This window comes from Perca flavescens, chromosome 21 (assembly GCF_004354835.1).
Source record: "Perca flavescens isolate YP-PL-M2 chromosome 21, PFLA_1.0, whole genome shotgun sequence".
NCBI lineage: Eukaryota > Metazoa > Chordata > Actinopteri > Perciformes > Percidae > Perca > Perca flavescens.
The window spans coordinates 2,118,084-2,134,077 of NC_041351.1; the positions used below are offsets into that span (position 1 = coordinate 2,118,084).

The following is a 15,994-nucleotide window of genomic DNA, read 5'->3' on the forward strand; positions in this document are numbered from 1 at the left end:
TAGTGGTCCCCTAATACTGTATCTGGAAGTATCTTTTATATAGACCTTAGTGGTCCCCTAATACTGTATCTGAAGTCTCTTTTATATAGACCTTAGTGGTCCCCTAATACTGTATCTGAAGTCTCTTTTATATAGACCTTAGTGGTCCCCTAATACTGTATCTGAAGTCTCTTTTAGACCTTAGTGGTCCCCTAATACTGTATCTGAAGTATCTTTTATATAGACCTTAGTGGTCCTCTAATACTGTATCTGAAGTCTCTTTTATATAGACCTTAGTGGTCCCCTAATACTGTATCTGAAGTCTCTTTTATATAGACCTTAGTGGTCCTCTAATACTGTATCTGAAGTCTCTTTTATATAGACCTTAGTGGTCCCCTAATACTGTATCTGAAGTCTCTTTTATATAGACCTTAGTGGTCCCCTAATACTGTATCTGAAGTCTCTTTTATATAGACCTTAGTGGTCCCCTAATACTGTAATACTGTATCTGAAGTCTCTGTTTTATATAGACCTTAGTGGTCCCTAATACTGTATCTGAAGTCTCTTTTATATAGGCCTTAGTGGTCCCCTAATACTGTATCTGAAGTATCTTTTATATAGACCTTAGTGGTCCTCTAATACTGTATCTGAAGTCTCTTTTATATAGACCTTAGTGGTCCTCTAATACTGTATCTGAAGTCTCTTTTATATAGACCTTAGTGGTCCCCTAATACTGTATCTGAAGTCTCTTTTATATAGACCTTAGTGGTCCCCTAATACTGTATCTGAAGTATCTTTTATATAGACCTTAGTGGTCCTCTAATACTGTATCTGAAGTCTCTTTTATATAGACCTTAGTGGTCCTCTAATACTGTATCTGAAGTCTCTTTTATATAGACCTTAGTGGTCCCCTAATACTGTATCTGAAGTCTCTTTTATATAGACCTTAGTGGTCCCCTAATACTGTATCTGAAGTCTCTTTTATATAGGCCTTAGTGGTCCCCTAATACTGTATCAGAAGTCTCTTTTATATAGACCTTAGTGGTCCCCTAATACTGTATCTGAAGTCTCTTTTATACACACACACTCTCACACACACTCTCACAGACTCACACACACAGACACACACACACTCACCCATTTCTCTACACATTACATTCTTAGCATACCAATATGCATCTTGATCACTACTTTACACTATTACTTTCTGCCCCTTACATCCCACTCCATGTGTACTAGTCTTGATATTAGGTCTTATATGTATATATGTATTATTGTATATCATGTTGATATGAGCCTATATGTATATTGTTGTCTCTATTGTGCAGTATACGTCTAATATATCTTAGCACTACATGTCTATTAGTTGAATGTATAGAGAGCTAACACCTACCAAGTCTAATTCCTCGTGTGTGTGTGTGTGTGTGTGTGTTTGGGAGTCTACTGGGCCAAAAACTCTGATTCTGATATGTTCTTTTGTATATTCTGTGTCTCTTAGTGGTCAGTTGTGTCTCTTTCCTGATGATTTAGCGTTGGTGTTTAGTTGCCGTAGTGTGTGGTGTGAGCCCACGGAGAAGCCTTGCCCGTGGCCTTCAGGCAGCAGCGCGTTCTCTCCTAAATGTTTTTCGCCTCTCTCGGAGCTCTTAAATGGCAAACGGCAGCTGCGGCACAGTCGGTGTATTCATGTGTCAGACGCTGATGCACGGGATGCATAACGAGCCACAGCCTCCGCTAAGAGCTGCTCACTCCCCGAAATGTCAGCGATGCCACTCAGCAAAAAAAACAAAAAAAAAAAACACACACACAAGTGTGTAGAGTCAGAGGGAGAAGGAGAATGACTGACTGGATGGTACCGGCATTGTCCCGAAAAAAAGGCTGAACCAACCTGTCAGTGCTCTCAACGCTGGAGTGGGAGAGAGACAACAAGTCCTCCAAACGGCACGACCATATAATCTAATACAAAGAAAAACTCAGTTTCCCAGAAGGCCACACTGGAAGATAAGAGTCACATCAAGGGCCAGACACGTTTAGTTTATTGATAGGCTTTTATTTAATCGAAAAAGAAAAATATAATTGACTGTATTATTGGATGTGTCATATAGTCTTCTCGCTAAAAGTTTGATCGACATGAAGTCCCAAAGAAGTCAGGAGAAAGTTCCTCGGCCATCATAGGAAAGAAGTGCCCAAAAACGTTGGAAAAAGTGACAAAAACGTTGGATAAAGTGACAATAACGTTGGAAAAAGTGACAAAAACACACAGGCACAGACACACACACACACACACACACACACACACACACACGCAAGACACACTCAAATCCACGCACACACCGGCACGTTCACACACACACACACACACACACACACACACACACACACACACACACACACACACACACACACACACACATACACACACAAACATGAACATACACACACAGGCACACACAAAGACACACAGAGGCACGTGCACACACACACAAACATACACACACACAAACACAAGCACACACACACACACACACACACACACACACACAAGCACACACACACATTTATGAATTGATATTGTATCATTCAATTGAAGATCCATTTGAATCTTAAAATCGTGTTATAAAAACCCAGCCCTACAGCTCTTTAAAAATGTTATATCCTGTTTAAACATGTTATATCCTCCTGTTTAAACATGTTATATTGTCTTTAAACATGTTATATCCTGTTTAAACATGTTATATCGTCTTTAAACATGTTATATCCTCCTGTTTAAACATGTTATATCCTCTTTAAACATGTTATATCCTGTTTAAACATGTTATATCCTCCTGTTTAAACATGTTATATTGTCTTTAAACATGTTATATCCTGTTTAACATGTATTATCCTCTTTAAACATGTTATATCCTCCTGTTTAAACATGTTATATTGTCTTTAAACATGTTATATCCTATTTAAACATGTTATATCCTCCTGTTTAAATATGTTATATCGTCTTTAAACATGTTATATCCTATTTAAACATGTTATATCCTCCTGTTTAAACATGTTATATTGTCTTTAAACATGTTATATCCTATTTAAACATGTTATATCCTCCTGTTTAAATATGTTATATCGTCTTTAAACATGTTATATCTTATTTAAACATGTTATATCCTATTTAAACATGTTATATCCTTGTTATATCCTGTTTAAACATGTTATATCCTCTTCAAACATGTTATATCCTGTTTGTTTCGTACGAAAAGACTTGCAGGGTAACAGCTGGATGTGGTTTCCGCACTAAAGCTGTGAGTAGACAATGTTTCAGCGTTATGGAAGAGAGAGATGCTGCTGTTACCGTGGTGAGGCTGTGAGTAGACAATGTTTCAGCGTTATGGAAGAGAGAGATGCTGCTGTTACCGTGGTGAGGCTGTGAGTAGACAATGTTTCAGCGTTATGGAAGAGAGATGCTGCTGTTACCGTGGTGAGGCTGTGAGTAGACAATGTTTCAGCGTTATGGAAGAGAGATGCTGCTGTTACCGTGGTGAGGCTGTGAGTAGACAATGTTTCAGCGTTATGGAAGAGAGAGATGCTGCTGTTACCGTGGTGAGGCTGTGAGTAGACAATGTTTCAGCGTTATGGAAGAGAGAGATGCTGCTGTTACCGTGGTGAGGCTGATGGTGACAAGGTTTCAGGTTATCCAACACCATCTCTCCAGCTAGCATGGGAGAGGTCCTTCAGGCAGCTCCACTCCACTGTAGCACACACACACACACACACACACACACACACACACACACACACACAGACACACACACACACACACAGACAGACACAGACACACACACACACACACACACACACACACACACACACACACACACACACACACAGACACACACACACACACACACACACAGACACACACACAGAGACAAAGAGACAGACAGACAGACACACAGACACAGACACACACATACACAAACACAGAGAAACACACACACACACACACACACACACAGAGGAAATCGTCTTTTCATTAAAAATCGATGGCTCCCCCTGAGAGAAGGAAATGACCATTAACCTTCTCTGTGCTCGTCTGTAACGAGCTCGTCCTGTCTCCTGTCTGTGAAGTCACACCTGATGCATCAGACGCATTCAAGTTCAAATCAACATCTTCTGCTAGTCCTGCTGCTCGCGTACACACTACTCCTCTGTTTTAGGGTCCCTAAAACAGAAACATACCCTCACTTAAAGCACCCATATCATGCTCATTATTCAGGGTTATAATTGGATTTAGAGGTTGTACCAGAATAGGTTTACATGGTTTAATTGTCCAAAAAACACCATCTTTTTGTTGTACTGCACATTGCTGCAGCTACTATTTTCACCCTGTGTTCAGGTCTCTGTTTTAGCTACAGAGTGAGACCTCTCTTCTTCTTCTTCTGTACTATCTTTGATGACACTCGCACATGCTCAGTAGCTCAGATCGTAGATCAGTTCAGTTCAGTTTATTCTTTGTCCCAGAAGGGCAATTTGTGGGCAGCAGGAAGACATCACATGGAAATATACACCACAAACCACACAACAATTAACTCACTAAAAACAGCAATACATACAGCAATAAACAGCAATAACAGAAATTATGTTGGGGACATAATAAAAAGTAATAATCAATAATAATAATAATACATTTAAAAAGAAATACAGGGATAACTAAGATAAACAAACAAAAGCTATCACCTCCTCTTAGCTAGATTGAGTGCCTGAATGGAACGAGGAATGAAAGAGTTTTTATATCTCTGTTTAAGAGCTAAGGGAGTGCTAAAACGTAAGCCAGAAGGTAATAGCAATTATTCTCCGTACAGAGGGTGAGTGGGGTCCTTGCAAATAGACATGGCTTTTTAAAAAGCCATGTCTATTCGTCAGTTCCAAGGCAGGATCAGCTGGGAGACTTCTTCTAAACCAGGGAGCACATGGAAGTAGTTCTTTTGGAGATTAGGGTGAACTAGTGTGTGTTGTAGCAGTGCTTTGCCATTGAGAACGAGCTAGCATACTAACGCTACGAGCTAACGGTTGCTTGTTAGCCAGCTCGTTTTCGGCTAGTGGATGGCTTTTTTCAAAGTGTGTATGTGTGTGGAAGCACCAGAGACACAAAATAACACCCCAAATCACCAGAAAAAGTGTATTTTTCATAATATGGGACCTTTAACACCATACTAATACCATGTTTGACCATATATATCCTATCAATGTGGGCCCTCATTTCTAAAGAATGCTTCCAGCACATTGTTGAATCAATGACACAAAGAATGAAGGCAGTTCTGAAGGAGAAAAGGGGTCACCCCATAGCCTGACATCGTCCTACTCAGATTCTAGTCAGAATATGAGTCTGATACTGTTCCATAGACCTTTATCACACCAGACATGTTGACATGTCATAGTAGGAAAAGCACAGGTGTGTTTAAAACCATTGCTGATGGCTGCATTCCACTTAGGAGAGCTCCTGGTATTAAACCATTACTGATGGCTACATTCCACTTAGGAGAGGTCCTGGTATTAAACCATTACTGATGGCTGTATTCCACTTAGGAGAGGTCCTTGAATTAAACCATTACTGATGGCTGCATTCCACTTAGGAGAGGTCCTGGTATTAAACCATTACTGATGGCTGTATTCCACTTAGGAGAGGTCCTTGAATTAAACCATTACTGATGGCTGCATTCCACTTAGGAGAGGTCCTGGTATTAAACCATTACTGATGGCTGCATTCCACTTAGGAGAGACCCTGGTATTAAACCATTAATGATGGCTGTATTCCACTTAGGAGAGGTCCTTGAATTAAACCATTACTGATGGCTGCATTCCACTTAGGAGAGACCCTGGTATTAAACCATTACTGATGGCTGCATTCCACTTAGGAGAGGTCCTGGTATTAAACCATTACTGATGGCTGCATTCCACTTAGGAGAGACCCTGGTATTAAACCATTACTGATGGCTGCATTCCACTTAGGAGAGACCCTGGTATTAAACCATTAATGATGGCTACATTCCACTTAGGAGAGGTCCTGGTATTAAACCATTAATGATGGCTGTATTCCACTTAGGAGAGGTCCTTGTATTAAACCATTACTGATGGCTGCATTCTACTTAGGAGAGACCCTGGTATTAAACCATTACTGATGGCTGCATTCCACTTAGGAGAGGTCCTGGTATTAAACCATTACTGATGGCTGCATTCCACTTAGGAGAGGTCCTGGTATTAAACCATTACTGATGGCTACATTCCACTTAGGAGAGGTCCTGGTATTAAACCATTACTGATGGCTGCATTCCACTTAGGAGAGACCCTGGTATTAAACCATTACTGATGGCTACATTCCACTTAGGAGAGGTCCTGGTATTAAACCATTACTGATGGCTGCATTCCACTTAGGAGAGACCCTGGTATTAAACCATTACTGATGGCTACATTCCACTTAGGAGAGGTCCTGGTATTAAACCATTACTGATGGCTGCATTCCACTTAGGAGAGACCCTGGTATTAAACCATTACTGATGGCTACATTCCACTTAGGAGAGGTCCTGGTATTAAACCATTACTGATGGCTGCATTCCACTTAGGAGAGGTCCTGGTATTGTGAATGCTGACTGACTGAAATATCTTACTGGGACACTTGATGGAACTGAGCCATCGTTAAGGTTATCAATCTCAGCTGTGCTTTTCCTGCTATCTCTGTGTGTGTGTGTGATTGTGTGTGTCTGTATGTGTGTGTCTGTGTGTGTGTGATTGTGTGTGTGTCTGTGTGTGATTGTGTGGCTCTGTGTGTGTGACTGTGTGTGTGTGACTGTGTGTGTGTGTGTGTGTGTGTGTGTGTGTGTGTGTGTGTGTGTGTGTGTGTGATATTGTTTGTGTGTGTGTGTGTGATGTGTGTGTGTGTGTGTGTGTGTGTGTGTGATATTGTGTGTGTGTCTGTGTTTGTGATATTGTGTGTGTGTGTGTCTGGGATATTGTGTGTGTGTGATATTGTGTGTGTGTGTGTGTGTGTGTGTGTGACTGTGTGTGTCTGTGTGTGCGATATTGTGTGTGTGTGTGTGTGTGTGTGTGTGTGTGATATTGTGTGTGTGTGTCTGTGTTTGTGATATTGTGTGTGTGTGTGTGATATTATTGTGTGCGTGTCTGTGTTTGTGATATTGTGTGTGTGTGTGTCTGTGATATTGTGTGTGTGTGTGTGTGTGTGTGTGTGTGTGTGTGTGTGTGTGTGTGTACCTCTGTATTTGGTCACCACGGTGGAGTTCAGACCAGTCGGTTCCTGGAAGGAAACGCTCAGCGTGGTGCTGCTGCTCACGCTCAGACGGACAGTCGATGGGGCCTCCGGGGGGCCTGAGCACAGAGAGGAGACAACGTTAGCTACACAGAGGCTACAACATTACCTACAGAGAGGCTACAACGTTACTTACAGAGAGGCTACAATGTTACCTACAGAGAGATAACGTTACCTACAGAGAGGCTACAACGTTACCTACAGAGAGGCTACAATGTTACCTACAGAGAGGAGAGACAATGTTAGCTACAGAGAGGCTACAACGTTACCTACAGAGAGACTACAACGTTACCTACAGAGAGGCTACAATGTTACCTACAGAGAGGAGACAACGTTACCTACAGAGAGGCTACAACGTTACCTACAGAGAGGAGACAACGTTACCTACAGAGAGGCTACAACGTTACCTACAGAGAGACTACAACGTTCCCTACAGAGAGGCTACAATGTTACCTACAGAGAGGAGACAACGTTACCTACAGAGAGGCTACAACGTTACCTACAGAGAGGCTGGCGTTACCTACAGAGAGGAGACAACGTTACCTACAGAGAGTAGACAACGTTAGCTACAGAGAGACTACAACGTTACCTACAGAGAGGAGACAACGTTACCTACAGACAGGATACAACGTTACCTACAGAGAGGCTACAATGTTACCTACAGAGAGGAGACAACGTTACCTACAGAGAGACTACAACGTTACCTACAGAGAGGCTACAATGTTACCTACCGACAGGAGACAACGTTAGCTACAGATAGGAGAAAACATTAGCTACAGAGAGGAGACAGTGTTAGCTACAGAGAGACTACAACATTAACTACAGAGGCTACAACGTTACCTACAGAGAGGCTACAATGTTACCTACAGAGAGGAGACAACGTTACCTACAGAGAGGCTACAATGTTACCTACAGAGAGGAGACAACGTTACCTACAGATAGGCTACAATGTTACCTACAGAGAGGAGACAACGTTACCTACAGATAGGCTACAATGTTACCTACAGAGAGGAGACAACGTTACCTACAGACAGGACACAACGTTAGCTACAGCGAGGAGACAACGTTAGCTACAGAGAGGAGATAACGTTACCTACAGACAGGACACAATGTTAGCTACAGCGAGGAGACAACGTTAGCTACACAGAGGCTACAACGTTACCTACAGAGAGGCTACAATGTTACCTACAGAGAGGCTACAATGTTACCTACAGAGAGGCTACAATGTTACCTACAGAGAGACTACAACGTTACCTACAGAGAGGCTACAATGTTGCCTACAGACAGGAGACAACGTTACCTACAGAGAGGCTACAACGTTAGTTACAGAGCGACTACAACGTTACCTACAGAGAGGCTACAATGTTACCTACAGAGAGGCTACAGCGTTACCTACAGACAGGGAGACAACGTTAGCTACAGAGAGACTACAACGTTACCTACAGAGAGGATACAAACGTTACCTACAGAGAGACTACAACGTTACCTACAGAGAGACTACAACGTTACCTACAGAGAGACTACAACGTTGGCTACAGAGAGGCTACAACGTTACCTACAGAGAGACTACAATGTTACCTACAGAGAGACTACAACGTTACCTACAGAGAGACTACAACGTTACCTACAGAGAGACTACAACGTTACCTACAGAGAGATTACAACGTTAGCTACAGAGAGGCTACAATGTTACCTACAGAGAGACTACAACGTTACCTACAGAGAGGCTACAATGTTACCTACCGACGGGAGACAGCGTTAGCTACAGATAGGAGAAAACATTAGCTACAGAGAGGAGACAGTGTTAGCTACAGAGAGACTACAACATTACCTACAGAGAGGCTACAACGTTACCTACAGAGAGGCTACAATGTTACCTACAGAGAGGAGACAACGTTACCTACAGATAGGCTACAATGTTACCTACAGAGAGGAGACAACGTTACCTACAGATAGGCTACAATGTTACCTACAGAGAGGAGACAACGTTACCTACAGATAGGCTACAATGTTACCTACAGAGAGGAGACAACGTTACCTACAGACAGGACACAACGTTAGCTACAGCGAGGAGACAACGTTAGCTACACAGAGGCTACAACGTTACCTACAGAGAGGCTACAATGTTACCTACAGAGAGGCTACAACGTTACCTACAGAGAGGCTACAATGTTACCTACAGAGAGGCTACAATGTTACCTACAGAGAGGCTACAATGTTACCTACAGAGAGACTACAACGTTACCTACAGAGAGGCTACAATGTTACCTACAGACAGGAGACAACGTTACCTACAGAGAGGCTACAACGTTACCTACAGAGAGGCTTAAACGTTACCTACAGAGAGGCTACAATGTTACCTACAGAGAGGCTACAATGTTACCTACAGAGAGGAGACAATGTTAGCTACAGAGAGGCTACAATGTTACCTACAGAGAGGCTACAACGTTACCTACAGACAGGAGACAACATTAGCTACAGAGACACTACAACGTTACCTACAGAGAGACTACAACGTTACCTACAGAGAGGCTAGAATGTTACCTACAGAGAGGAGACAACGTTTCCTACAGAGAGGAGACAACGTTTCCTACAGAGAGACTACAACGTTACCTACAGAGAGTTTAGAATGTTACCTACAGAGAGGAGACAACGTTTCCTACAGAGAGGAGACAACGTTTCCTACAGAGAGGCTACAATGTTACCTACAGAGAGAGGCTACAACGTTACCTACAGAGAGGCTACAATGTTACCTACAGAGAGGCTACAATGTTACCTACAGTGAGGCTACAATGTTACCTACAGAGAGACTACAACGTTACCTACAGAGAGGCTACAATGTTACCTACAGACAGGAGACAACGTTACCTACAGAGAGGCTACAACGTTACCTACAGAGAGGCTACAACGTTACCTACAGAGCGACTACAACGTTACCTACAGAGAGGCTACAATGTTACCTACAGAGAGGCTACAACGTTACCTACAGACAGGAGACAACGTTAGCTACAGAGAGACTACAACGTTACCTACAGAGAGGAGACAACGTTACCTACAGACAGGATACAACGTTACCTACAGAGAGACTACAACGTTACCTACAGAGAGAGACTACAACGTTACCTACAGAGAGACTACAACGTTACCTACAGAGAGACTACAACGTTAGCTACAGAGAGGCTACAACGTTACCTACAGAGAGACTACAATGTTACCTACAGAGAGACTACAACGTTACCTACAGAGAGACTACAACGTTACCTACAGAGAGACTACAACGTTACCTACAGAGAGATTACAACGTTAGCTACAGAGAGGCTACAATGTTACCTACAGAGAGACTACAACGTTACCTACAGAGAGGCTACAATGTTACCTACCGACAGGAGACAACGTTAGCTACAGATAGGAGAAAACATTAGCTACAGAGAGGAGACAGTGTTAGCTACAGAGAGACTACAACATTACCTACAGAGAGGCTACAACGTTACCTACAGAGAGGCTACAATGTTACCTACAGAGAGGAGACAACGTTACCTACAGAGAGGCTACAATGTTACCTACAGAGAGGAGACAACGTTACCTACAGATGAGCTACAATGTTACCTACAGAGAGGAGACAACGTTACCTACAGATAGGCTACAATGTTACCTACAGAGAGGAGACAACGTTACCTACAGATGAGCTACAATGTTACCTACAGAGAGGAGACAACGTTACCTACAGACAGGACACAACGTTAGCTACAGCGAGGAGACAACGTTAGCTACACAGAGGCTACAACGTTACCTACAGAGAGGCTACAATGTTACCTACAGAGAGGCTACAACGTTACCTACAGAGAGGCTACAATGTTACCTACAGAGAGGCTACAATGTTACCTACAGAGAGGCTACAATGTTACCTACAGAGAGACTACAACGTTACCTACAGAGAGGCTACAATGTTACCTACAGACAGGAGACAACGTTACCTACAGAGAGGCTACAACGTTACCTACAGAGAGGCTTAAACGTTACCTACAGAGAGGCTACAATGTTACCTACAGAGAGGCTACAATGTTACCTACAGAGAGGAGACAATGTTAGCTACAGAGAGGCTACAATGTTACCTACAGAGAGGCTACAACGTTACCTACAGACAGGAGACAACATTAGCTACAGAGACACTACAACGTTACCTACAGAGAGACTACAACGTTACCTACAGAGAGGCTAGAATGTTACCCACAGAGAGGAGACAACGTTTCCTACAGAGAGGAGACAACGTTTCCTACAGAGAGACTACAACGTTACCTACAGAGAGTTTAGAATGTTACCTACAGAGAGGAGACAACGTTTCCTACAGAGAGGAGACAACGTTTCCTACAGAGAGGCTACAATGTTACCTACAGAGAGGAGACAACGTTACCTACAGAGAGGCTACAATGTTACCTACAGAGAGGCTACAATGTTACCTACAGTGAGGCTACAATGTTACCTACAGAGAGACTACAACGTTACCTACAGAGAGGCTACAATGTTACCTACAGACAGGAGACAACGTTACCTACAGAGAGGCTACAACGTTACCTACAGAGAGGCTACAATGTTACCTACAGAGAGGCTACAATGTTACCTACAGAGAGGCTACAACGTTACCTACAGAGAGGCTACAATGTTACCTACAGAGAGGAGACAATGTTAGCTACAGAGAGGCTACAATGTTACCTACAGAGAGGCTACAACGTTACCTACAGAGAGGCTACAACGTTACCTACAGAGAGGCTACAATGTTACCTACAGAGAGGCTACAATGTTACCTACAGAGAGGAGACAATTTTAGCTACAGAGAGGCTACAATGTTACCTACAGAGAGGCTACAACGTTACCTACAGACAGGAGACAACATTAGCTACAGAGACACTACAACGTTACCTACAGAGAGACTACAACGTTACCTACAGAGAGGCTAGAATGTTACCTACAGAGAGGAGACAACGTTTCCTACAGAGAGGAGACAACGTTTCCTACAGAGAGACTACAACGTTACCTACAGAGAGACTACAACATTACCTACAGAGAGTTTAGAATGTTACCTACAGAGAGGAGACAACGTTTCCTACAGAGAGGAGACAACGTTTCCTACAGAGAGGCTACAACGTTACCTACAGAGAGGCTACAATGTTACCTACAGAGAGGAGACCATGTTAGCTACAGAGAGGCTACAACGTTACCTACAGAGAGGCTACAATGTTACCTACAGAGAGACTACAACGTTACCTACAGAGAGGCTACAATGTTACCTACAGACAGGAGACAACGTTACCTACAGAGAGGCTACAACGTTACCTACAGAGAGGCTACAACGTTACCTACAGAGAGGCTACAATGTTACCTACAGAGAGGCTACAATGTTACCTACAGAGAGGAGACAATGTTAGCTACAGAGAGGCTACAATGTTACCTACAGAGAGGCTACAACGTTACCTACAGACAGGAGACAACATTAGCTACAGAGACACTACAACGTTACCTACAGAGAGACTACAGCGTTACCTACAGAGAGGCTAGAATGTTACCTACAGAGAGGAGACAACGTTTCCTACAGAGAGGAGACAACGTTTCCTACAGAGAGACTACAACGTTACCTACAGAGAGTTTAGAATGTTACCTACAGAGGAGACAACGTTTCCTACAGAGAGGAGACAACGTTTCCTACAGAGGCTACAATGTTACCTACAGAGAGGCTACAACGTTACCTACAGAGAGGCTACAATGTTACCTACAGAGAGGCTACAATGTTACCTACAGACAGGAGACAACGTTACCTACAGAGAGGCTACAACGTTACCTACAGAGAGGCTACAACGTTACCTACAGAGAGGCTACAATGTTACCTACAGAGAGGCTACAACGTTACCTACAGAGAGGCTACAATGTTACCTACAGAGAGGAGACAATGTTAGCTACAGAGAGGCTACAATGTTACCTACAGAGAGGCTACAGCGTTACCTACAGAGAGGCTACAACGTTACCTACAGAGAGGCTACAATGTTACCTACAGAGAGGTTACAATGTTACCTACAGAGAGAGGAGACAATTTTAGCTACAGAGAGGCTACAATGTTACCTACAGAGAGGCTACAACGTTACCTACAGACAGGAGACAACATTAGCTACAGAGACACTACAACGTTACCTACAGAGAGACTACAAGCGTTACCTACAGAGAGGCTAGAATGTTACCTACAGAGAGGAGACAACGTTTCCTACAGAGAGGAGACAACGTTTCCTACAGAGAGACTACAACGTTACCTACAGAGAGACTACAACGTTACCTACAGAGAGTTTAGAATGTTACCTACAGAGAGGAGCGTTTCCTACAGAGAGGAGACAACGTTTCCTACAGAGAGGCTACAACGTTACCTACAGAGAGGCTACAATGTTACCTACAGAGAGGAGACCATGTTAGCTACAGAGAGGCTACAACGTTACCTACAGAGAGGCTACAATGTTACCTACAGAGGAGACAGTGTTAGCTACAGAGAGGCTACAGCGTTACCTACAGAGAGGCTACAACGTTACCTACAGAGAGGCTACAATGTTACCTACAGACAGAAGACAACGTTAGCTACAGAGATACTACAACGTTACCTACAGAGAGGCTAGAATGTTACCTACAGAGAGGAGACAACGTTACCTACAGAGAGGAGACAACGTTACCTACAGAGAGGAGACAACGTTACCTACAGAGAGGAGACAATGTCAGGTACAGAGAGAGGCTACAATTTTAGCTACAGAGAGGAGACAACGTTAGCTACAGAGAAGAGAAAACGTTAGCTACAGAGAGGAGACAACGTTAGCTACAGAGAGGAACACACACCCACACAGATACACACACACAAAGACAGACACACACATACACACACACACACACACAGACACGCAGAGAGAGAGACACACACACACAGACACACACACTTAGAGACACACTCTCTCGCACACACACACACTCTCTCACACACACACTCACACACACACACACACTCTCACACACACACACACACACACACACAGGTGTGTGACCTACGTGCGTGCTGGAAGCCCGAGCTCATGCGGCGGTACAGCTTGCTCCTCCACTCCCCACACACACACACACACACACACACACAGATACACACACACACACACACACATTCTCACACATACACACACAGACACTCTCTCACACACACTCTCACACACACACACACACACACTCTCACACACACACACACTCTCACACACACACACACACACACACACACACACACACACACACTCACACACACACACACAGGTGTGTGACCTACGTCGTGCTGGAAGCCCGAGCTCATGCGTATGGGTTATATTACTGTCATTAGTCAAGAGCGCATTATTTCAATTTGAGAGCATTTCTCACTGACATTACGTTCAGATTTCTTGCTCTCACACTCAAATAGTCACTGCTGGTGCTTAGATTTGCTCTGCTTGTGCTCAAACCTTCTGCTCGGACTCAGATATGTTGTTGTTTGGACAGATTTCCTGCTCTCAGCTTTGACCCTTCTCCTCAAGACTCAGGCTGATTCTGCTCGCTTGCAAAGTTTCTGCTCGGATCTCTCCTGCACGCTTGGATTTTTTTGTGTTATAACCCTGCCAAAAGTCAACAACCAATAGCATGCCAGCTGTAGTGTTGACCAATGAAATGATCCCTGCCCCGTAGGGTGCGTTTGTTTTACTAGAACGTCTGTTGAGGGCGTCTGCTCTGTAACCAAGTTTATATTCCCCTGCGCCGTTCATTGCTTTATTATAAGTATATGTCAACAATGTGCACAGAATGGTCGACGACTTTCACCTGCACCCATCAGGAAAGCGGGAGAAAGCTTTGAAGAGGGACGTGTGAAGTTGTCCACAACTACAGAGGGTGAGTAAATAACATAACACCTAGCTAGCTAGCTAGCATATGGCGCTAACATATAGCCTAGCTTGATGTCCATAAACAAATAGATGTTCTTTATTGTATAGCTAGATTGAACGACATATGACGGACTGTATGTGTATGTGATGACCCCACTTTGTATTTTTTCCTCGTTTGGTTAACCATGTTCCTGGGATTTGGCTGATTTCATGTTAGAGCCAGTAGTAAAACCCTAAACTTTAATATAACTGAAAGAACACAAGAAACTGGATTGTTTGTGTCAGTTTTGCATCACTGTTGTGTTGTTCATCAGAATTTAGTCTTCATTCCTTCATATAACATTAGTCTGAAAATGATGGATTCATATCAGTCTGTTTAAAAAGTTGTAACATTAAGTACAATTTCACCACTATAATAAAAAACAGATCTAGAAATTAAATGGTTTCTTATTTGCTCCTTTAATAGCAGTTATTTGTTTAATTAATACAAAGCAAACTGAACTGAAAAAAACAAGTATTTTGTTTTACTTTCTTTTCATCAGGTGGGGCTCGACCCTGTTGATCTGTGTGTGTCATATCACCAACCCATGATAGCTAAATTCACCCTGCTGCTCCAGATCTACCTACTGTATGACTGACTACAGACTACAACCATCGCCAGATCTACCTACTATGGCTGACTACAGACTACAACCATCTGCTCCATATCTACCTACTGTATGACTGATTTACAGACTACAAACCATCTGCTCCATATCTACCCACTGTATGACTGGTTACAAGACTACAACCA

The 15,994-nt window shown here is 43.0% G+C and overlaps 1 protein-coding gene across 1 annotated transcript in view; it reads right to left on the minus strand.

Moving 5' to 3' along the window:
- ankfn1a (ankyrin repeat and fibronectin type III domain containing 1a) overlaps positions 1-15,994 on the minus strand; it is a 128,952-nt gene that overhangs the window by 45,788 nt on the left and 67,170 nt on the right. The gene's annotated exons all lie outside the window — the stretch shown is intronic.